This window comes from Callithrix jacchus, chromosome 1 (genome assembly GCF_049354715.1).
Source record: "Callithrix jacchus isolate 240 chromosome 1, calJac240_pri, whole genome shotgun sequence".
NCBI lineage: Eukaryota > Metazoa > Chordata > Mammalia > Primates > Cebidae > Callithrix > Callithrix jacchus.
The window spans coordinates 113,412,581-113,439,071 of record NC_133502.1 but is presented as its reverse complement, the minus strand read 5'-3'; the positions used below and the strand labels follow the sequence as shown (position 1 = coordinate 113,439,071).

At 38.0% G+C, this 26,491-nt stretch overlaps 1 protein-coding gene across 7 annotated transcripts in view; it reads right to left on the bottom strand.

Moving 5' to 3' along the window:
• The window catches only part of KDM4C (lysine demethylase 4C), a 418,510-nt gene that overhangs the window by 128,174 nt on the left and 263,845 nt on the right, over nucleotides 1-26,491 (bottom strand). The window lies entirely within an intron of this gene.

Genomic DNA, 26,491 nt, shown 5'->3' with positions numbered 1-26,491 from the left:
CCAGATTACTTATAATACTTAATACAATGTAAAGGATATGCAAATTGTTGTTATACTGTATCATTTAGGGAATAATGACATGGAAAAAAAGTCTGTACACATTTAGTACAGACACAACTACTGTAGGCCTCACTACATTTCTGATCCACAGTTGGCTGAATCCACATATCCACCTATGGATACAGAGGGCCAAATGTGTAAGATTGAAAGACGAAAAGAGATTTATAAAAACCAATACAGATCTATGGGGAAAAAAACAAACTATCCAATTTCTGTAAAACTGGAGTACAAAACGGTGAGAAAAGAGAAAATGGGTAAGAATACTGGAAGAGATATTGACAGAAAAATTTCCACAACTGATAAAAGATATAAACCCACAGATCAAAAAATGCAGCAAACTCTAAACAGATAAATATAAATAAAACACTCCTGAATACATAGCAGTCAAAATCCTGAAGACCAAATTAAAAGAACATACCTTAAAATCAGAGAAAAAAAGCTACATTCAGTAAACAACTACATGAGTTACAAGTGACATCTAACCTGAAATCGTGAAGACAAACAGGCAATGGAACAGTAACAGCATCTATTAAATACTACAAGAAAAAGCTGCCAGCCTAAAATTCTACGTCCCGGGGGAGGAACTCAAGATGGCGCTGTGACAACAACCCAGGATTTAAGCTCTCAGTTAATCCGCGGAGAGGTGAGTCAAAGCTGCATTTTCAGACTGATCTTTGTTGCCCACAGAACGGGGAAATTCCCAAGTATAAAGGAGATGTGGGATACCAAGCAGAGGTTCTGCCTGGAGAAGCCAGCAGCCGGGGTGGCGGCGCCCGGCCCTACCCAGCGATCCCCACAGGGCGCGCCTGTCCAGGTGCCCTGTTGAAACGGCAACCTGAGACTTGAGAAGGCTGAACTCGAGACTGAAAGGGACTTGGGCAGTGGGCCAGCCCAGGGGATTGCAGGGACACAGCGTGTGGGATAGCACAGTGGGACAGACAAAACGGCGATTCCAAATGCTCGCCGTGGAGACCGTCCCTGAGGCGCTCCGTGGGGAAGGGGCGTCCACCATTACCGAGGCAACCCACCCCGACTGAGACACATGCCCACTTCTAATGCAGCCAGCCGTTGCCGAGGCAACCCGCTCCTACGGAGATACACGCCCACTGCTAACGCAGCCTGCCGTTGCTGAGACAACCTGCTACAACAGAGAGACTCTGCTGCAGGGCGTAGCCCGTGGTGGAGAACGCAGCAGAACAGCAAGAGCCTGCAGCAACAGGGCGAGCCTCACAACAGCAGGGCGGAGCCTCGGCAGTCAAATAGTGATTAGACTGCCTCATAGCTGGGCAGAACACCTCAACAGACATCCAAAAACAAAGCCCCAACCCCCCAAGACAGAGCATTTGAGAAAAAAAGGGGTTTTTTAATGAGCTCTGTTGCAGCAGAATCAAACATAGCAGCCTAACAGCCCTGAATGAACAACAGAGCTCACAGCTCAGCAATTGAGCTCCTATAAAGTACAGACTGTCTCCTCAAGCAGCTCCCTGACCCCTCTATATCCAAAAGACTGACATTTGGCAGGCATCATCCTGGCACAAAGATAGCAGAAAAAGAAACTGGTAGCATCCCTCACTGTTCCGCAGCTGCTATAGGTGTACCCCAGACAAGCAGGGCCTGGAGTGGACCTCAGCAGTCGTACAGCGAAGAGGCTAGACTGGTAGAAGGAAAACCAAGTAAAAGAAATACTTCATCACCAACAATCTAGGTGTCCACTAAGAGACCCAATCGAAAAGTCAGCAACTACGCAGACGACAAGTGAATAAATCCACAAAGATGGAAAGAAACCAGCTAAAAAAGGAGGAAAACACCCGAAACCAGAACACCTCGCCTCCTAGAAAGGACCAAAACTCCTCACCAGCAAGGGAACAAAGCTGGACGGAGAATGACTGTGACGAAATGACAGAATTAGACTTCAGAAGATGGATAATGAGAAACTTTTGTGAGCTAAAAGAACATGTATTAAATCAATGCAAAGAAACTAAGAACCTTGAAAAAAGATATGAAAAAAGATTTGAGGAAATGATGACAAGAATGGACAACTTAGAGAGGAATATGAATGAACTAAAGGAGCTGAAAAACACAATACGAGAACTTTGCGAAGCATGCACAAGTTTCAATAGCCGAATTGACCAAGCAGAAGAAAGAATATCTGAAGTCGAAGATCAACTCAATGAAATAAAACGAGAAACCAAGATCAGAGAAAAAAGCACAAAAAGGAATGAACAAAGTCTCCAATAAATGTGGGACTTTGTGAAAAGACCTAACCTACGTTTGATAGGTGTACCAGAAGGGGACAAAGAGAATGAATCCAAGCTGGAAAATACTCTTCAGGACATCATCCAGGAAAATTTCCCCCACCTAGCAAGACAGGTCAACACTCAAATGCAGGAAATACAGAGAACACCACAGAGATATTCCACAAGAAGAGCAACCCCAAGGCACATAATCGTCAGATTCAACAAGGTTGAATGAAGGAGAAAATACTAAGGGCAGCCAGAGAGAAAGGTCGGGTCACCCACAAAGGGAAGCCCATCAGACTCACAGCAGATCTCTCGGCAGAAACACTACAAGCCAGAAGAGAGTGGGGGCCAATATTCAACATTCTTAAAGAAAAGAACTTTCAACCCAGAATTTCATATCCAGCCAAACTGAGCTTCAAAAGTGAAGGAAAAATAAAATCCTTTGCGAACAAGCAAGCACTCAGAGATTTTGTCACCACCAGGCCTGCTTTACAAGAGCTCCTGAAAGAGGCACTACACATAGAAAGGAACAACCAGTACCAGCCATTCCAAAATCACACTAAATGCTAAAGAGCATCAACATAATGAAGAATCTACAACAACTAACGGGCAAAACAGCCACTTAGCATCAAAATGGCAGTATCAAATTCACACATAACAATATTAACCCTAAATGTAAATGGACTAAATGCACCAATCAAAAGACACAGACTGGCAAATTGGATAAAAATCCAAAACCCATCAGTGTGCTGTTTCCAGGAAACCCATCTCACATGCAAGGATACACAAAGGCTCAAAATAAAGGGATGGAGGAAGATTTACCAAGCAAATGGAGAGCAAAAAAAAGCAGGAGTTGCAATTCTCATCTCTGATAAAATAGACTTTAAAGCAACAAAGATCAAAAGAGACAAAGAAGGCCATTACATAATGGTAAAAGGATCGATACAACAAGAAGAGCTAACGATCCTAAACATATATGGACCCAATACAGGAGCACCCAGATACATAAGGCAAGTTCTTAATGACTTACAAAGAGACTTACACTCCCACACAATAATAGTGGGAGACTTTAACACTCCACTGTCAATAATAGACAGATCAACCAGACAGAAAATCAACAAGGATATCCAGGGCTTGAACTCAGACCTGGAGCAAGCAAACCTGAGAGACATTTACAGAACTCTCCACCCCAAATCCACAGAATATACATTCTTCTCAGCACCACATCACACCTACTCTAAAATTGACCACATAATTGGAAGTAAAGCACTGCTCAGCAAATGCAAAACAACTGAAATCATAACAAACAGCCTCTCAGACCATAGTGCAATCAAGTTAGAACTCAGAATTCAAAAACCAACCGAGAACCGCACAGCTTCATGGAAACTGAACAACTGGCTCTTGAATGTTGACTGGGTAAACAATGAAATGAAGGCAGAAATAAAGATGTTCTTCGAAACCAATGAGAACGAAGACACAACATGCCAGAATCTCTGGGACACATTTAAAGCAGTCTCTAGAGGAAAGTATATAGCAATAAGTGCCCATATGAGGAGAATGGAGAGATCCAAAATTGACACCCTATCGTCAAAATTGAAAGAGCTAGAGGAGCAAGATCAAAAAAACTCAAAACCCAGCAGAAGACAAGAAATAACTAAGATCAGAGCTGAACTGAAGGAGATTGAGACACGAAAAACCCTTCAAAAAAATCAATAAATCCAAGAGCTGGTTTTTTGAAAAGATCAACAAAATAGACAGACCACTAGCCAGATTGATTAAAAAGAAAAGAGAGAACAACCAAATAGATGCAATAAAAAATGATAAAGGGGAAATCACCACAGACTCCACAGAAATTCAAACCATCATCAGAGAATATTACAAACAAATCTATGCACATAAACTAGTAAACCTGGAAGAAATGGATAAATTCCTGGACTTCTGTGTCCTCCTAAGCCTAAACCAGGAGGAAGCTGAAACTATGAATAGACCAATCACAAGGTCAGAAGTCGAGGCAGCAATTAAGAGCCTACCACACAAAAAAAGCCCAGGTCCAGATGGGTTCACGGCCGAATTCTACCAGACACACAAAGAGGAGCTGGTACCATTCCTTCTAAAACTATTCCAAATAATCCAAAAAGAGGGAATCCTTCCCAAATCATTTTATGAGACCAACATCATCCTGATACCAAAACCCGGCAGAGACCCAACAAGAAAAGAAAACTTCCGGCCAATATCCATGATGAACATAGATGCAAAAATCTTCAATAAAATATTGGCAAGCCGATTGCAACAGCAAATCAAAAAACTTATTCATCATGATCAAGTAGGATTCATCCCAGGGATGCAAGGCTGGTTCAACATACGCAAGTCTATCAACGTAATTCACCACATAAACAGAACCAAAAACAAAAACCACATGATTATCTCAATTGACACAGAGAAGGCATTTAACAAAATACAACAGCCCTATATGCTAAAAACCCTCAATAAACTCGGTATCGATGGAACGTATCTCAAAGTAATAAAAGCTATTTATGACAAACCAACAGCCAATATTATACTGAATGGGCAAAAACTGGAAGCATTCCCTCTGAAATCTGGCACTAGACAAGGATGCCCTCTCTCACCACTCCTATTCAATATAATACTGGAAGTTCTAGCCAGAGCAATCAGGAAGAAAAAGAAATAAAGGGTATTCAAATAGGAAAGGTGGAAGCCAAATTGTCTCTATTTGCAGACGACATGATAGTATACCTAGAAGACCCCATTGCCTCAGCCCAAAAACTCCTGAAACTGATAAGCAACTTCAGCAAAGTCTCAGGATACAAAATCAATGTGCAAAAATCACAAGCATTCATCTACACCAATAACAGACTTAAAGAAAGCCAAATCAAGAACGAACTGCCATTCACAATTGCTACAAAAAGAATAAAATACCTTGGAATACAACTCACAAGGAACGTAAGAGACCTCTTCAAGGAGAACTATAAGCCACTGCTCAACGAAATCAGAGAGGACACAAACAGATGGAGAAATATTCCATGTTCATGGTTAGGAAGAATTAATATCGTGAAAATGGCTATACTGCCCAAAGTAATTTACAGAATCAACGCTATCCCCATCAAGCTACCATTGACTTTCTTCACAGAACTGGAAAAAACCACCATGAACTTCATATGGAACCAAAAGAGAGCCCGCATAGCCAAATCAATTCTAAGCAAAAAGAACACAGCGGGGGGCATCACACTACCGGATTTCAAACTATACTACAAGGCTACAGTAATCAAAACAGCATGGTACTGGTACCAAAACAGAGATATAGACCAATGGAACAAAACAGAGGCACCGGAGGCAACACAACATATCTACAACTACACAATCTTTGATAAACCTGACAAAAACAAGCAATGGGGAAAGGATTCCCTATTTAACAAATGGTGTTGGGAAAACTGGTTAGCCATGTGCAGAAAGCAGAAACTGGACCCCTTCCTGACACCTTACACTAAAATTAACTCCAGATGGATTAAAGACTTAAACATAAGACCTGGCACGATAAAAACCCTAGAAGGAAATCTAGGCAAAACTATCCAGGGCATAGGAGTAGGCAAGGACTTCATGAACAAAACACCAAAAGCATTGGCAACAAAAGCCAAAATAGACAAATGGGACCTAATCAAACTCCACAGCTTCTGCACGGCAAAAGAAGCAGTCACTAGAGTGAATCGGCAACCAACAGAATGGGAAAAAATTTTTGCAGTTTACCCATCTGACAAAAGGCTGATATCCAGAATTTACAAACAACTCAAACAGATTTACAAGAAAAAAACAAACAAGCCCATTCAAAAGTGGGCAAAGGATATGAACAGACACTTTACGAAAGAAGACATATATGAGGCCAACAATCATATGAAAAAATGCTCATCGTCACTGGTCATCAGAGAGATGCAAATCAAAACCACATTGAGATACCATCTCACGCCAGTTAGAATGGCGATCATTAAAAAATCTGGAGACAACAGATGCTGGAGACGATGTGGAGAAAAAGGAACACTTTTACACTGTTTTGGTGGGAGTGTAAATTAGTCCAACCATTGTGGAAGACAGTGTGGCGATTCCTCAAGGCCTTAGAAATAGAAATTCCATTTGACCCAGCAATCCCATTACTGGGTATATACCCAAAGGACTATAAATCATTCTACTATAAGGACACATGCACACAAATGTTTATTGCAGCACTGTTTACAATAGCAAAGACCTGGAATCAACCCAAATGCCCACTGATGATAGACTGGACTGGGAAAATGTGGCACATATACACCATGGAATATTATGCAGCAATCAGAAATGATGAGTTCGTGTCGTTTGTAGGGACATGGATGAATCTGGAGAACATCATTCTCAGCAAACTGACACAAGAACAGAAAATGAAACACCGCATATTCTCACTCATAGGCGGGTGATGAAAAATGAGAACACATGGACACAGAGAGGGGAGTACTAAACACTGGGGTCTATTGGGGGGAAAAGGGGAGGGCCAGTGGGAGGGGGAGGTGGGGAGGGATAGCCTGGGGAGAAATGCCAAATGTGGGTGAAGGGGTGAAAGCAAACAGAACACACTTCCCTGTGTGTACCTATGCAACTGTATTGCATGCTCTGCACATGTACTCCAAAACCTAAAACACAATAAAAAAATAAGAAAAAATAAATAAATAAATAAATAAATAAATAAAATAAAATAAAATTCTACGTCCCAAGAAAACATCCTTTAAAAATAAAGGCAAAATAGAAACACTCTCAATGTGATAAAAATCTAATAGATTTGTTCCTAGGAGATCCACATAATAACAAATGCCAAAATAAAGTTCTTCAGAAAAAGGAAAAATGAAATCATGCACTACCAAGGATCAGCAAGAAGGAAAGAAGAACTCCAAAAATACCTCGGTAAATATAAAATCATTTTTCAGTATCTTTAACACACACACACACACAGAGGCAGGTAGAGAGAGAGGGACGGGGAGAAAAGGAAGGAAAGAGGGAGGGAGGAAAGGAAGGAAAGGGAAAGAGAGAATGAACAAATTTCATTAAAAGACAAATGCTTAAAACAAAAATAATAACACTGTGGAGTAGTATAGTATATAAAGAAGTAAAATTTAAGATAAGACCACCAATAAAAGGGAAGTGCTAATGAAATTATACTGTTGTAAGATTCTTACACTGTTTATTGTAGGATATTATTTGAAGGCAGAGTGTGATCATTTAAAAATGTAAATTGTTAATTTCTGGCAACCAGTTTTAACAAAGGCCTCTAAAAATTTCCAAATATTGCATTCTAAAAAACATAAGCTCACAATCAAAACTCAAAAAACATATAAAAATATGATTCTATCAGCAAAAAATAATAGTGGAATTAGATACAAAATGATCTGAGCCACAAAATGTAAAATATATATAGTTGACCCATGAACAACATGAGTCTGAATTGCATGGGGCCATTTATATATTGACTCTGCCACCCCTGAGACAGCAGGGCCAACCCCTCCTCCTATTCCTTTTCAGCTCACTCAATACAAAGAGGACAAGGATGCAGAGCTTTATGATGATTTATTCTACTTAACGAAAAGTAAATATATTTTATCTTCCTTATGATTTTCTTAATAACATTTTATTTTCTCTAGCTTATGTTATTGTATATAATAAATGTAAAATATAAACTGTGTGTTAATCAATTGTGTTACATCAATTAGGCTGCCAGGAAACAGTAAGCTATTAGCAGTTAGGTACTAGAGGAGTCCAAAGTTATACACAGATTTTCAACTGCACTGGGGTTCAGCACCCCAACCCCTATGTTGCTCAAGGGTAAGTTGTATTTTAACAAGTTTTTAAAAATAAATAAGTGTATTTAAAAATACCAAAAAGAGACTCTAAATGACAAATTCTATTTTTAGAAATCAACCAAATAGAATGCTAGAAACAAAAAAAACCTGAAATTAGAACTATAAATAACATATTGAATAGCAGGTTACTCTTTTTTTTTTTTTTTTTTTTGAGACGGAGTTTCGCTCTTGTTACCCAGGCTGGAGTGCAATGGCGCAATCTCGGCTCACCGCAACCTCCGCCTCCTGGGTTCAGGCAATTCTCTTGCCTCAGCCTCCCGAGTAGCTGGGATTACAGGCACGCACCACCGTGCCCAGCTAATTTTTTGTATTTTTAGTAGAGACGGGGTTTCACCATGTTGACCAGGATGGTCCCGATCTGCTGACCTCGTGATCCACCCGCCTCGGCCTCCCAAAGTGCTGGGATTACAGGCTTGAGCCACCGCGCCCGGCCAGCAGGTTACTCTTAAAGACAGAATTAGAGAGCAGAAAGAGAGAGACTAACCAAAAACTCATACCAAAAACTATTCAATAATGGTATTCAAAATGTCGAGATCCAACTAAACGAAGTGTGTGTTTATGTGTGTGTCCCTGACTCATAAGAATATACTCCAATAGATTTATAGACCTAAACTTAAAAACTTAAAAAAAATTTCTTATAAGTATTATAAGAAAATATAATCAAATATATTGATGAAGTTAAGATAAATATGGCTTCTTAATAAGACATTTAAAAGACAAAAGATACACATCAAAATTTAAAAATTGTAAAGAATAACATGCAACATAATTAATATAAAATAACACAAAATACTCCCAGTAAATATATCAAAAATCGTTTTCCAGAAAATATTTTTAAAGCCTACAGTTACAAAAATATGTGAAGAATTCAATGACTCTTCATTGCCAGTGATCACATGAAAAGAAAACCAACCTCAAGAATAAAGATGAAAAAGGAAAGAATGAGATCTAACCTCAGATTTTTAAATCAGAAAATATCCAGTTTGGGGGCATGTAAGCTGTCATGATAGTTTTAGAGAAGAACTTGGCATTGTCCATTAAAATTTAAATGCACAGAAATATGACTCACTAGGCTGACTTCTTGTAATCTACCCTAAACATTTAAATCTATGGAGAAGGACCATATAATAGTTATCATTTCATTTGTTTCTAATGGAGAAAATAGTTACCTCTGGGGGAAACTGGAATTATCAGAAGACTAAATTTTATTTGCAATGTCCAAATTTTTGTAATAAAGCTTGAAGTTTCAAACAGTAATGAAAATGACAGGGTAAATCCATAACCACTAAGATATTAAGAATTACAAAAAATAATATGAAGGAAAAACACTAAGGCAAGTTAAATAAATTGTGGTACCATGTGGGTTCCTGACAGCAAGCCATAACACTAGATTATAATACATAGAAAAGAGTTGAAAGGGCTGGGAGCAGTGGCTCATTCCTGTAATCCCAGCACTCTGGGAGGCCAAGGTGAGCAGATCACAAAGTCAGGAGTTTGAAACCAGCCTGGGCAACATGATGAAAGCCTGTCTCTACTAAAAGTCAGCTGGGCGTGGTGGTGCGCACCTGTAATCTCAGTCACCCAGGAGGCTAAGGAAGGAGAATTGCTTGAACCCAGGGGGCGGAGGTTGCAGTAAACCAAGATCATGCCACTCCAGCCTGGGCGACAGAGTGAGACTTTGTCTCATCTCAAAAATGAAAAAGATAAAAGGCCAATTGACAAAATAGCTTAAGTACTTTTCTGTAAAAAAACAAAATTTGAGATTTTTAGAGTGTTGTAAATGGAAGCCTTTCCTGATAATACAGTATCTAATTCCTTTGTATTAAAGAAAGAAAACCCACAGACACACAAAGAAATTAAACCTCTTTACAAGAAACATGTAACACTTTAAAATTAACATGACTGTGGGTATTCACATTTTTTCTTCTATTTTCTTTTAATTAGATGAAAATTTAAAACAGGCACCTATGATCTGTTCTAGACTCTCTCAGTGTACTATAACTTCTTTCCAATGTATCCTATGGCAATATCAAAACTGTTCAGTCTGACAGAACAAAATAAATAAATAAAATCAAACAGTCTGTGCTCATTGCCAGCCTTGTTTTATCTTATGTTTAATGAGCATGCCTTTCCCAGGAACAATAACACCCAGCACAAAATGACTCACTATTATAAAGATTTGGATATATTGCTAGTCAGTCAATGTCCCCTATAACAAAACAAATATATGTATGTGTATACACACACACACATACACACACACACACACACACACACACACACACACACAAAATGCCTGTTATAAATGATTACTCTATAAGGCAGCTGTTATTTCTGTCTCCAAAGAACAGCATTTAAAAAGCCATTCTGCTATATATTTTTTTCCTCAGGGTGGCTAAAAGATGAATGAAAAAATATAAAATCTGATCATATTCTGAACAGTTTTGTACTTTTTCTAATGAGGTCCCTTTTGCTCACCTAACACCACTGACAAAATCCCCTTTTAACAATACCAGATATTTTTAAAATTTGGTTTCATAAAAAATCACCACTGAGATGAACAGTTAGTACAGCAATTCATAACATGGAATGATTTCTTTATGGCTCAGTTATTAAACCATGGAAAAGAGCATTTATAATCAAAATGCTGACACAACATTAACAATGGTGAGAACGGTATTGTTATAATATGGCTATCACAGTTGTTCATTATTTGCAGCCGAGGGAAATCATGTTCCAATGTCTCTTCTATAAAACATCAGTTAAAGAAATGCCAATACCAACATCCTCAAGCTGTGTTGAAGCTCTCATTTCAGCTAGCATATCCATAAGTGCCACTAAAGCCAATTTTCAGTGTCGTATAAAAATTATTTGATTGAAGAACCCCCACAAACATACCCTCATTTATCTGACATGCTCATAACAGAAACGCAAAACCGTAAAATAGGGCTGTCTGAGCTGGGAAAACAAAGAGTAATTAATCACATTAATGGAAAACCAGTGCTCATCAGCAAGTCATGGGAGAACCATTTCTGGATATTTGGTTCATTATCAGGGCTGAAGAAAGAACAGGATCTCTCATTGAAGGACAAAGCTGGTTTGAGTCCCAAGTGATTATAAAATTGAATGACAGGTGTCCTGAAGTACCTCTTAAATGGAAATTCCACAAATTTGGAAATTCCAAAATTCACCTCTAATGAATTTTTACTGGCAAGTAACTTCTCTCGCTTAGTGAAAATATTCCTTTAATTCAACAAATATTAATTAATCACCATGATGTGCTCTAGACCCTGAGCAATAGGAGTGAACGATAAAGATCCTGCCCTCACAGTTGACTTATATTGGGGGTTAATGCAGACAAACTGAGTAAGTAGATCAAGTGGATGCTAGAGAGTGGTGGGTGCTGTGAGAGCAGGCCATGGAGTTATCTACGGAAAGAGGGATGCAGGCAGATCCTGACCTTTTCTAATAGGAAAGGTGGTCAGAAAGTAAGAGGAAGAATATCTGATAAGGCTTCACAGGTCACAGAAAATGGCTTTACCCTGACTGAGATTGAAGCTGTGATAAAGTCTACGCAGAGCAAGGACATAATCTGACTCAAATCTTAGGTGAATCACTCCAACTGCTGTCTGTTGACAGCCAACTACAAGCGGTAAGTGAGTATCTGGAAAGTTAGCAGATTACTGCTGTAATCCAGGAAAGCGGTAATGAATGAATCTGACATAAGTAACATCAGCAGAGGTGGTGGGAACTGGCCAGGATTCTAGATTCATTCTGAATGTAGAGAAGATGGAACGTAGAGAAGATGGTGTATGAGAGAAAGGAAAGCATCAGATATAAAGTTTTTGGCCTCATCAGCTGAGAGGCCTGAAGGCCCATCTGCTGGAAATGAGGAAGCTTACAGGAGAAGATCTGGAATTCCATGTGAATACCCACACAGAGAAGCTGCACTGGAAGCTGGCTATATGGACTGGCAGTTCAGGAAACGTTGAGTGAACATATAAAGGTACAAGCCACCAAATAGAGATTGAATGAGATCACCAAGTGGGTTAGTACAGAGAAGAGCCCCTAATTCTGAACGCTGGGAGACAATAACATTACCAAGTTCCAGAGGTGAAGAAGACCTAGCTAAAGATGGTAAAAAGAAGTGGTGGTAAAGTAGAAGGAAAAGTATGAGACTACTTGGTGCTAGAGGCCAAGTGAGAACATGCTTGAAACACAAGATGACGATCAACTGATGATGCTGGTGAAACAGGTATTTTCAAGGAAACACGCAGCAAAGCCCACAACTAAAAGAGGGTTAAGGGAGAAGTGGAGCAATTGACAAGAGTACAGATAAGTCTTTCAAGGAGCTTTACAATATAAGGGTACAGAGAAATAGGGTGGTAGCTTGCATGTGAGAAAAGTCAAAAGTGGTCTTTAGGTTTGAAGAGGGAAGCAACAATAACAGTTGAGTATGGAAATGAGAATGATCTAGAGAGAGGAGTGTTGGTGATGTGGGAGACAGAGTGAAGAATTAACAGAACTATGATCTATGGATAAGGGAGAGGATGGCCTTAGATAGGAGCAGAGAGATTATACATATGTCACAGCTGGAAACTTGAAGATCTCTTCTGATGGCTTCCTGTTTCTTGGTGAAATATAAAATGAGCTCCTCACGTGAAAGTGTGGATGGGGAGAAAGAGTGGAAATTTCTACACAGAAAATACAAAATGGTCAACCAGGAGAGTAGTAAAGTTAGGATGGTGGGAATGCAATTATCAATTACTGTGCCCCATTAAGGACCCATTAAATTTACAAATTGAAAGTGAGAGCAACCTGCCTGCTAGGTATTTCTCTCCAGCCACATTTAGCTACAAGAGTGCAAGTATAGAGTACATAGTTAGGAAGATTTGAATTATCTTGAGGAAGAATAAGAAAGTAGGAAAGTGACAAGGGAGTTGAGGGTATATGTAAGGAAATGTGGCTAAAAACAGAAGCAAGGACATGAGGGAAAGGAGAGAATGCAAGTTGGGAGTGTCACTGAATCCTACTTTACAGTGAAGTTAGAGAATTTTGCTGGAGTCCAGGAACAAACGAGTGTAGACTAAAGAGTGACAAAGGAGGCTTAGACAGAGTGAGATGTCTGAAATTGAGAGATGACACTGGGAATGCAACGTATCTGTAGAATGTGAAACCAATGACCCTTTGAAAAAGCTGTCTTTCTTTTGAATGTTGTATTCCATATTATTCTAATAACAAATTATTTCAAACTTAGCAGAGTACAACAGTACAAATGCATACAGTTCAGTAGATCAGAAGTCCAAAATGGATCTTACTGGGCCAAAACCAATATGTCAGCAGGGCTCAGTCCCTTCTGGAGGTTCTAGGAGAGGATCTGCTTCTGTGCCCTCTCTATTTTCCATAAGACATACACATTCCTGGGCTCCCAGCACTCATCCTCCATCTTAACAGCCAGCAACAGCGAGTCAAGTTTTTCTCACATAGACATTTCTCTGACCTCCTCTTCTGCCTCCCTCTTTGACAATTAAGAACTTGTATGACTGAACCCAGATACTCCAGAATAATCCCTCTGTCCTTAAGATCAGCTGATTAGCAACCTTAATTCCATCTATTATCATAATTCCTTTTATATGCAATATATTTACAGGTTCCAAGGATTAGGAAGCAGAACATCTTTCATGGGGGAGGGGTACATTTTTCTGCCTACAATAAAAACTGCTGCCCAAAACAAAGCACACACAGGAAGCACAGCTAGGAGCTAAGCTGCCACCCTAGCCTGAGATGGGTGTCTCCATCTCATGTATCCCGTTAGTACAAATATGCAAATTAATTAATTGTACTTAAAAACAGTAAAGGAATGAATGTCATTTCCGATTATATACAGTTGAGCTAAAAAATTAAGTAGTTTTGAAAATCTTGTTTTGAATATTTCCCTGAAAAACTCAGTGACTCACTTAAACCATACACATCTCTAAAGATTTCCAGAAAGTAATCTTTTAAGTGAAGTAGCCCTGTATTCTAACCAACCGAAAATATTGAGAAAGTTATAATATACAAACTAAATTTTCATTATTTTTTGCATTCTAGAAATGTAGTTTTCCTTCGTCTAATTTACAACACTAGCCAAGTAAACTTACTATATTTTATCTGTTTAAATATCATCAGATAACAATTTACATAAAAGAGAACAGAAGAACAGAAAATCATGTTCTGTTTGTTTCAAAATACATTTTTTATTTCTGGAATTATCCTTCTAATGGCATTACTGGCAATGGTATGAAAATTAATTTGAGGTGTTTAGAGCAGCGTTCTGTTAGCTGTGTTACAAGCCAGGCACATATTAAGTGGCAAGAGGCATGTATAATTTAAGACTGGTCAGAAGTAATCTACATGGAGCTTACTACATTTACATAATAGTATTTCCAGGATCCTGGGCAAAGAACTTCAAGATGACCACTCATCTTAACTTTGCTAACATTATGCATTTGGTTTTCAAATAAAAACCCAGCTGGTTTATTCTTTCTTCCCAACATGACCACTGACAACAAAGAGCAAAGTACCTGATTTCAAATACCTAGAAATAGATTTAACCAAGAATGTGAAAGACTGCTATAAGAGAAACTATAAAAAAATGAAGAAAGAAACTGAAGAGGATATAAATAAATAAATGGGAAAACATCCTGAACTCATGGAATGGAAGAATTAGCATTGTTACAATGACAGTATTACCCAAGGCAATCTACAGATTCAATGCAATCCCTATCAAAACAGCAATGACACTCTTCAAAGAAATAGGAAAAAATAACCCTAACATTTGTATGGAACTACAAATGGCCAAAGCAATCTTAAGCAAATATCAAAGCTAGAGGCATCACACTACCAGACATCAAAATATACTACAAAGCTATAGTACCCCTAAACAGCATGGAACTGGCATGAAACAGATACGTACATAGAGGGAACAGGATAGAGAGCCCAGAAATTAGCCCACATGTGTACAGTCACATAATTGTTGACAAAGGTGCCATGAACACTCATTAGGGAATAAACAGTCTCTTCATTGGATAGTACTGGGAAGGTTGGGTATCCATATGCTGAAGAATGAAACTAGACTCGCAACTCTCACCTTATACAAAAATCAACTCAAAATGCATCAAAGATCTGAATGTAAGATCTGAAACAATAAAAGTATGAGAAGAAAACATAAGGGAAACATGTCAGGACATTGGTCTGGGAAATGATTTTATAAATAAGACCTCAAAAGCAAAGGCAACAAAACCAAAAATGAACAAATGGGATATATCAAACTAAAAAGCTTCTGCATATCAAAGGAAACAATAGAATGAAAAGAAAAACTACAGAATGGGAAAAAATATTTACAAACTACTCATCTGAAAGAGGATTAATATCTAGAATACACAAGGAACTCAAATATCTCAACAGAAAAAAGGAAAAAACATTTGATTTAAGAACAGGCAAATGGCCAGGCATGGTGGCTCATGCCTATAATCCTAGCACTTTGGGAGGCCAAGACAGGCAGATCACTGGAGCCTAAGAGTTCAAGAGCAGCTTGGGCAACATGATGAAACCTCGACTACTAAAAATACAAAAAATTAGCCAGGTGTGGTAGCGTGTGCCTATAGTTCCAGCTACTTGGGAGGCAAAGGTGGGAAGATTATCTGAGCTCAGGAAGTCAAGGCCTACAGTGAGCTGAGAGCGCACTCCAGCCCAGGCAATGGAAGTGAGACCCCATCCCAGAAACAAACAAACAAAAACAAAGTAACAAGGAATAATCTGGACATACATTTCACAAAACAAATGGAAAACAAATATATTTTTAAAAGGCAAATATCACCAGGGAAATGTAAATCAAAACCACAATGAGTTATCCTCTCACCCCAGGTAGAATGTGAATTATCAAAATGACAAAAAGTAACAAATGCTGGTGAGGATGTAGAGAAAAGGGATTACATTCCCACTGTTGGTGGGAAGATAAACTAGTAAAGCCACCAAGGAGAAGAATTTAAAGTTTCTTCAAAAAACTACGAATAGAACTACCACATCATACAGCTATCCCACTACTGGGAACGTATCCAAAGGAAAAGAAATCATTGTATCAAAGAGACATATAGGGCCTCCCCCCGCACCCCACCTCCCCTGCCATGTTTACTGCAGCACTGTTGAAAATAGCTAAAATAAGGAATCAACCTAGGTATCCAAAAAAAAAGTTGAATGGATAAAGAAAATGTGGCATATATACACTATGGAATACTATTCAGCCATGAAAATAATGAAATCCTGTCATTTGCAACAACATGGAAGGAACTGGAAGATATTAAGTGAAATAAGCCAGGAATAGAAAATTAAACAGAGCATATTCTTACTCATATGTGGATGCTGAAACAAATTGATCCCATAGAAGTAAAAGTAAAACAGAGGATACTAGAGGCTTCTTGGGATAGGCAGAAAGGAGGAATTGGGCTCTCCCAATAATATCTTTGTTAAAAGATAAAAAATTATACCTACATAGGATGAAGTTCTACATTTTTGTGTTCTATACTGCTGTACGATGCCTACAGTTAACAATAATATAAAATTTCAAAGAGCTAGAAAGAGAATATTACATGTCCCAACGTCAAGAATTGATAAATGTTTGAGATAATGGATATGTTAATTACCCCATCAATATAGATTGTATGTACTGAAGTACAACTGTATACCCCATGAATATGTACAAGTATTATTTGTCAATTTAAAAACCAATGTTGTTTTAAAAAGCAACAACCAGATTAAAGACCAACTGATGCCCCACCACTACCACCAAAAAAAAAAAAAAAGTAAATGATTTCTTCATCATGCTGCTGGATTACATTTTGCCACTCAAAAGAAATGCCTGCACTGCAGTTTTTCCTCACTCTTCCTGGGGATCTCCTCATTGCAAAACAGATGTGCCTTGCAGCCAAGTGACCTCCAGGCATGCACAGCCTGGTGTGTACTACAGTATGTTAGGCTCCCTATAATGTCACTCATTATTCTTCTTGACTTTACTTGTGCTCTCTAGTTGAAGCACTAAAGATTAATGAGGCATTTGTTCTCAATCAAGAAGCTATTTATGAATACAGTTCCACTTACAGTAAGCTATCTAGATTTCTTTTTATTTCTCTCCATTACAGAGCAGAGGTGGGGGGTGTTATTGAAGAAGAGAAAGAGGAAGGAACAGAGAAAAATGATTTGTGACTTTTTAGCCGGTAAGCAGTTCCCTAACGGAATGGCTTCCACATCATAGCTATGCTGTCAGGATAACTGATATCCTCATATGTACTCTTCTGTTTGGCTAAAGTGAAATAATTATTACCACCATGGCCTTTGCAGGCCAAGGTTTAAGTCTGCAGCTATTTAGAATAATTTGCCACCTCAGGAGGCAAGAGGTAATTCTGAAGCCAAATATCTTACCTCAAATGAGAGAGTAGAGTCATATCCAGTAGTTTAAGAGACACCACAATGGGGAAGAATAAGATAGCAAAAGCAACCGAATGGCTACCCGCCCAATGATGAATGCCCTTTCTTTGACAAGAACTGGGCCTTTGTTTTTCCACTAGTTTTACTTTGTATAAGGATCAAAGTCAGCCTTACAGGCTGACAGCTTCTTATCACCTGGTCTTGACAGTATCCCGTGGAATATTAAAAAAAAAAAAAATCAGCATAAAACAGATCAGAGGGAATAGTGATGCCACCATGACCTCTCAAGGCCATAAGCCAATCTGATCTCCAAATCAATCACTCTGATCTACACTCTGATCTAGACTTCAGAGCTCTTTGAAAAAGAAAAATGTCAACACCGTTGTCAGTTGGGAAATTGAATTCTAGACATTATCCAGTTCTGGGAAAGGTCCTCTGGACAGAAACTAGAGTAAATATGAAAGGGAAAAGAACCTGCTCATCCAACCAATTACAGTAAGTAGAAAACCAGTAACACTAGAAGTTAGTGCTGGCTTTGTTTTCAATGTAAACAAACAAAAACTAGTCAAAAAATTGTTCAGGATTAGGTCAGTGGCTTGGCCTTCTTCCCCCTCTAAAATTTTCAAAAGCTGAGCAGAGGAGGCAAGGAAATCAGATGGCCTGGCATCCTGGCTCTCTTAGCACATACAATGGAGATCCTGGGCAAAGGAATCACAACTCTTGAACCCTCTAGTTCACTATTTGTAAAATGAGGTTTCTGAAATAGATGAAGAATTCCTTAGTCTTTATGAGTAATCAAGTTCTGTGGAAATGAAGAAAAGTCTATCCCTGCTAGTTATATTAGCTTACATAAAAATCCATAGTTGTTCTGAATAAGTAGGTCTAAAGTTCAAAAATGAAACTACTTTCTCTAAAACAGAAGATTCCAAGAGACAAATGAGTGGTAATTTCTGATATCAATTAACAGCATCACTATTTATATTTAGGAGGTTGGACAGGGGTAATAAAGGTTGTGTTATAGAATAAAAATAACGTAATCCTCAACCATACAAATTTTCTTTAAGCCTAATAATCTCCACCCTAAGTAAGTTCTTGCTTTAGACAGGACAGAAAGCACTGCCTTCAGATTCAACTGAGTGGAGCCTAGGGTTGCTTCTTACGAGATGTGCCTCCATCTACAGGAATTAGTTCAATTGACTGGACTCAGTTTCAAACAGTGGTGGGAGTCAAAGATTCTACCTAACATTCTTTTTCCACCGTCCTAATATTATGGAAAGGTAAACACAGAGTTATAGGGGTTGGAGCTTTATGGTTCTCAAAGATGTTAAGAGTTGCCAGTTTTCTAAGACAAAATTATCTTTACCTGAGACTTAAAGTCGGACATTAGAATAAGGTATACTCCAAAGTCCCACAGGTCTGATAAATATTTTTTGACAAGTCACTTAGAATCTCTAGCTCACAAAATTTAGCAATACTAGGGGGTGGGATTTATGAAGACCGTTACACCTCAGATAGTTCTGGAAATTAATTTTCTGTAACTATGATTTATGCAGATAAATGACTTTGTTTGGTTCAGGAGCCAAATAAAATAGCCATGTGCACTGAAGGCATTAGTAGCAAACATTACTTAATATTCAGACACCATTTACTTATCATCAAGTAATATATATGTATATTATATTGGTGGCTGTTTGTATATACATATATATGTGTGTATGTGAATATATATATATGTGTGTGTGTATATATATATAACAGCCACCAAAATAGTTTTTTTAAATCACTCCAGGTGTGATATTCCACTCTTTGTAAGTGGAAAAGGAAAGCTAATTCCAAGTGATCACCAAGGTATAGTTTGCTTATATCTAGTTGTTACTACAATTTAAAAAAAAAAAACAGGCCAGGTACAGTGGCTCACACCTATAATCCCAGCACTTTAGAAATCAAGGCAGACAGACCACCTGAGATTGGGGGTTAGAGACCAGCCTGGCCAACATGGTAAAATCCTGTCTCTACTAAAAATACAAAAATTACTGTGCATGGGGGTGCACACCTGTAATCCCAGCTACCTGGGAGGCTGAGGCAGGGAATCACTTGAACCCAGGAGGCAGAGGTTGCAATGAGCCAGATCACACCACTATACTCCAGCTTGGGCAACAGAGCAAGACGGTCTCAAAAAATAAATAAATAAACAGGTAAAATAAAGGGCACAATGAACACACGTATGGCCAAGTTGGAAAGCCATTTCATGTTTGGGTTTTGATTTCTTAAAACCATCTTGAGGAAAAGAAAAAAATGTTATGTTTGTTCTATGTACATAAATAACTTAATTATTCTGGAGAGTAAAATAAATGCTTTTCAGTAAATAATAAATGTGCATAATTACCTAGTTTGTGCATTCCATTATATGGAATAAGAATTCTAAGCTATAAAGCGCTCTCATAGTTTTCATTGCAATATCTAGATTTTGATAGCACAGCAATTGTCATCCAAAACTATAATGGTATAATGGATGGCTGCTTTTTTTATTGTACTGTATTACTATCAAGCATAAATATTCGAATTCTCCTGAATTAAGTGTAAAGGTATATATTGAAATAAAATGGAATTTAAGATATAATGAACAGAGCAGGTAGGGTTACAGTAAGGTCTTAAAGTAACTTTTTTATTAGACTTTATTTTTTATAGCAACATTAGGTTCATAGCATAATTGAAGGGTACAGAAACTTCCCAAATATCTCTTGCTCCTACCCATGCATAGCTTCCATCATTTTCAACATCCCACACTGGAGTAGCACATTTGTTACAACTGATGAACCTACACTGACACATCACCCAAAATCCACAGTTTAGGATTCACTCTTGGTATTGTACATTCTATGGGCTGGACAAAAGTATAATGAAATATATTTACCGTTATATTATTATACACAGTATTATCATAGTTGAATGATGTATAATGGTAAAAATGTATAATGACACATAATTGGTCATCTGGTCAGTATTTATCAGTGTCACATGTTATTATTATATATTTCTCTTATTTATCACCTCTAACTAGATTAAAAAGTACATAAATAAATTTAGTTTTATTTAAGGTCTCTAATTTTTAAGACAAACTAATTAAAGCAAAATGGAAATATAAACCAAGCTAGTATAAAGAAAATTTAAGGCCAAAAAAAACCTTGGCTGAAGATCTCTAATAACGCCAAACCTTCTCAATGTTACTTTTACGTCTTACGTCAATTTAGATTTTGTTATCTAGATTAAAGGTTTATCAGCTACTGCTTTTACCCTGCTTAACCTTCAAGATTTGTTTGTTTTTTGAGTCGGAGTTTCGCTCCTGTTACCCAGGCTGGAGTGCAATGGCGTGATCTCGGCTCACCCCAACTTCTGCCTCCTGGGTTCAGGCAATTCTCCTGCTTCAGCCTCCCGAGTAGCTGGGAATACAGGTACGCGCCAGCATGCCCAGCTAATTTTTTGTATGCTTAGTAGAGACGGGGTTTCACCATGTTGACCAGGATGGTCTCGATCTGTTGACCTCGTGATCCACCCGCCTCAGCCTCCCAAAGTGCTGGGATTACAGGCTTGAGCCACCGCGCCCGGCTCAAGAATTATTTAAGGTAACAAAAAGCTCCCTAGGAGGACATAGCACCAATGATACTTTATTTGAATTAAAAAAAAATTTTTTTATTACACTTTAAGTTCTGGGGTACATGTGCAGAACATGCAGGTTTGTTACATTGGTATACATGTGCCATGGTGGTTTACTGCATTCATCAACCCATCATCTACATTAGGTATTTCTCCTAATGCTACCCCTCCCCAATCACCCCACCCACTGCTATCCCTCCCCAATCACCCCACCCACTGCTATCCCTCCCCAATCACCCCACCCACTGCTATCCCTCTCCTAGCCCCCCTCACCCTGCCGACAGGCCCCAGTGTGTGATGTTCCCATCCCAGTGGCCATGTGTTCTCATTGTTCAATGCCCACTTATGAGTGTGAACATGCGGGGTTTGGTTTTCTGTTCTTGTGTCAGTTTGGAATTTTTCAAACTGGCAATAAAAAATGACAGGCCTTAATGCTGCCATGTACAGAAGCCGGGCAACTCATGATTAGTCAAAGTCACAAAATGGGGTTGGATGTTACATTCTGTGACTTCCTATGATGTTACATTATCAATCTTCATATGCAGTTTTTACTCACATTTGTGACACTCTAACAAAACCCCATAGACGTCAGTCCCCAAAAGTTCCCTAAAAAAACATCCAGATTTCCTGGAGAGAAACATGTACCAAAGTGCTATACTATTCCCCAAATTAAAAAAGAACCTTACACATATTCCTTTTTAATTTGTTTAAATTGCTTATATTTATTTATTCTTTAGAATTTTTTAATTTAAATTCTTCAGAAGAGTACATCGAAAATTCTCCTATTACTTATTAGCAATTAGCTTTTAACACTCTACAGAAGATTAAGGACTTGGATTATGATTTATTGGAATAAATGTAAATATTTAGGTTATCAGCATATTCCAGACATTTAACATCGTCCTTCATAATTAAAAGTATATCCCTGAAGTAATGTTCATGTATTTCTCAGAAATACTTGGCCTCAACAATTTTCAGTATAATCAGAAAAAAGAAAATGGTGGGGAGAAACCCAGAAAGAAAGCACTACAAATTCTACATTTTTATGGTGAGCAGATTAGCACTAAATTTTAAATTAGCAATAGCCTGCAGTAGAAACTGATGCACAGATTACAAACAAACTATAGAAATTTAGGTCAAAGTAATGAGAGGATTTTGGAGATGGGGAAGAACAAGATGGTGAAATAGAAGGATCCACCAATCATCCCCTCTTGCAGGAATGCCAAATTTAACAACTATCTACATTTTTAGAAGTACCTTCAGAAGAACCAAAAATCAGGTCAGCACTCACAGTACCTGGTTTTTAACTTCAATATCACTGAAAGAGGCACTGAAGAGGGTAGGAAAGACAGTCTTGAATCAGCAACACCACACCTCCCTTTTCCACTGGCAGAAGCCATGTGGCACGGGAGAGCACAGAAATTTTAAGACAATGCATTGAATTCTGTGCAACCCAGTCACCACAGAAAGCAAACGCGGCTGAACTGACCTGACTCCTGCCCAAAGAGGAAATAGTTAAACCAGCCCAAGCCAGAAGAAAATCACACATTCCAGTGATCTAACTTCAGTTCCAGCAAGCCTCGCCACCATGGGCTACATAAATGTGAAAGGCAGTCTGGGCCACAAAGACTACAACTCCTAAGCGAGTCATGGTACTGAACTGGGCTCAGAGCCACTGGACATGGACCTTACTGAGACACCAGTCGAGGCAGTTGAGGAAGTACTTGTGCCAACCCCGACCTCAATTTCAGGCATCAGAGCTCATGAAAAGAGATCCCTTCCTTCTGCTTGAGGAGGAATTACATAGACCAAAAAGGGTTTCAATAAAACAGAGCTGAAAATGATATAATAAAGCTGGTTTATAGCCCATAAGTCAAACGCTATAGCTTTCAGATAATTGTATCTATTTATTTGCGTAATACTGAAATAGGGTAAAGCAGGGACTCAAAGCAATGATATCTAATTAGAATTATGAAGTATATAACTTGTATCCAAGGATTGACAGTTATTTGTGGAGTTCTTTGTATCATTTCATTTCAGTTGAGGTTGGGCATACAGCCATAATCCTAGAATCCAAATTAGGGTGCAATAAAAAATTGTAACTAATCTCTCCTCAAGCATACGCATTAAAGCTGCAATGTAATTTTTGGTTTTTATTTTAATTGACATGAATGGAAAAGTAAGAAAATGGGAGCACAATGAATCAGAGACAGGTCTAAACCTAACCATTAGAAATGGTGAGGAAAATGAAAGTCACAGATAAAGATTTGGCCCACATCACTATGATCTCTATCTTCATAATTTGAGTCCAGAGTAACATCTACTCTTTAGAACTGGAAAATAAAAAGAGAGCTGATCTATGCTTATTGACTCCAGCCACACATACACCCTCCACTTTCTTTCTTACCCAGAATGAAGCTGATAAAACTTGCTACATTTTAACATAAATGCATTTATTTATGCCTGGGAATGGGTGAAATAATCATAAATGTCTTTACTTCAAAAATATTATTAACTCTATGATATAGTACTTTTATAATAAAGTCTCTATTTTTAAAAAGAATCTTTAAAAAACAGAATTTTTATAGATACAATTCTCACACACCTCATAAAAAATGAACACGAGGTGTTCAAAAGCAATTACCATAAAAGGTAGTAACAATAGGACAATTACATTTGTTGCATAATCATGTGTCTCAAACTAAATATGATACAGGAATATTTTACATTCCTGATATATAACCTTACCTTCACAAGGCAGGTTTTAAAAAAAATTCCAGGAAATAATGAAGAATGAGAGTCAGTGAACTACAAGCCAACAATGAAATATCATCTGACTTCAGCTGCACTATTGGATTTCCAAGAGCTCCTTTAGAGGCTAGGGCTCCTCTGGAGTGTAAAACTGAAAATATAGGATTGATTGCTGAAGAAGTCAGGTTTAAGGACTTTTAAAATGCAATCATTGCAGCCGCAAAGTTTAAAGAAATCATACTTAAGTGTTTAGTAAAAATTAATACTGCAACACTCACTGCCACACTAAATCACAGGGTTAAAGGCAGAATATCAATACTGTCAGTTACTTCTCTACAATACTTAAACTTCACTCAATTATTTTTCAACAGAAATAGGAAGGGAGGTTCACAGACAAAGTACACTCAAATGGATATGCTGAAAAAACAATTGGATTCCACTGTGAATTCAGAACATTTACAGGTAGAAATAGGAAATTATGTAGGTCTAAAAATCATTGTAATGTTAGACTCAAGAGTTCCCAGTTCAATTGCAAACTGATAGAGATCTACATAGTTTCAATATTAAAATACAAATGGCAAGATTGTATTTTTTGAGGGGGCAAGGAGTTAAAATTAATAGATGCTTTAAATCTATTCCAAAGAGTGATTAATCATAGTACTTTCTGTATAAAACATGCTACATGAAAACAGCGTAATCAATCAGAACCAGCTTTACAATCAGGATAAGTGGCCTAGGCCTGGCCCTGGGTCTGCCATGCAAAGGACAATGGTACCTTGGACAACAGGACTGCTCAGTGTGTAAGCACAGGAGCCAGGCAGTAACTGTGGATGGAATAGAGAACTCTTAATGCCTTGGTGAGCTGGATTAGATAAACTCTAATTTCTAAACTTATGATTCAGGGTAAAGGAGAGAACATCACTGGCCAAACTGATTCTGCAATACTCTATGTTGGCTCATGTACTAAGAATAGGACCTATATAATAAATAAGAGCGTCATATATTTATCTAGCCCAGATTAGAATTGGGACTTCCTGGCAGTGTTAAATATGCCTTACATTTATTAACATAATAATCACATGAAAGGAAATATGATCATGTGTTATAAAGATATTTTGGTCAAAGATGGACTGCACACATGACAGTAGTCCCATAAGATTGTAAGCCTGTATTTCTTTTGTACCTTTTCTATGTTTAGGTACACAAATACTTACCATTGTGTTATAATTTCCTACACTACTCAGGACAATATGTATACATCATATAGCCGAGGTGTCTGGTGACTATAACATCCAGGTTTGCATAAGCACACTGTATGATGTTCACACAATGACAAAATTGCCTAGCAATACATTTTTCAGAATGTAACGCTGTCATTAAGTAATGCATAACTGTACCAAAATGTTTTCTGTGCCCACTGATGCAGGGACTTCTTATATGGGAGATAAAACCTCTAACATTAAATATGCCAGATTATTTGGACCATAAGGAATGTCCATATTTTCTCCCTTCTTTTACTCCCCAAAGTGAATGCCAGCAATAAAATCATCCAGAAAGATACCTCCCCTCAGACTTACTGAGAACTAAATATACAGTCATGACAAAAAATTTTTATCATGCAAGGCGTATTGTTTATATTGTCATTCAGATTTTTAACTTTGGTTGCAAGGAAATGTAATTCTTGTCATTAGAGATAATTGAGGAATAAAGTAAACGCTGCTACTACAGCTGAAATTATCAAGCTGAGCACCTGCTCTGAGATCATGAGTGAGAGACACACTGCTGAGGTCTGATTGTTCTTCACCTTCAAGAATATATCGATTCCTCTTGAAAGACAATTTTTTTTATTCTTTCAACTTTGTGAATCAATAGAAAGACAATTTTTAAGAAAAATTAAGGTGGAACTTAATTAGATGGCAATATATTTGACAGATTATTGGAATGAAAATCAAAGATGCGAAGTAAGCTAAATTTCTTTATTATTATTATTATTATTGTTGTTGTTGTTATTTTCTTCTGCCCCATAAAATCTGCAGGAAAGTAGTAAGGTAAATTTTTAACAAGATCCTTAGGAAAAACAATTTAGATTGAGAGAAGTCATTGTCTCTAAAATCATTTGTTACTAAATGTTCTATCTAAAATTCACAGCAATGCCTGGCACAGACCAGAAACTCTAAAATTTATTAAGGTATAAATTTAAGGGATGAATAAACGGGGAAAGATCTCATGTTAGCTGAAAAGTTGGATACTGAGGCCAGGCACAGTGGCTTATGCCTATAAGACCAGCACTTTTGGAGGCAAAGTTGAGAAGATCACTTGAGCCCAGCAATTTAAGAACAGCCTGGGCAACATAGTGAGACTTTGTCTCTGCAGAGTAATTAAAAAATTAGCCAGGTATGGTAGCAAATGCCTATAGTCCCAGCTACCTGG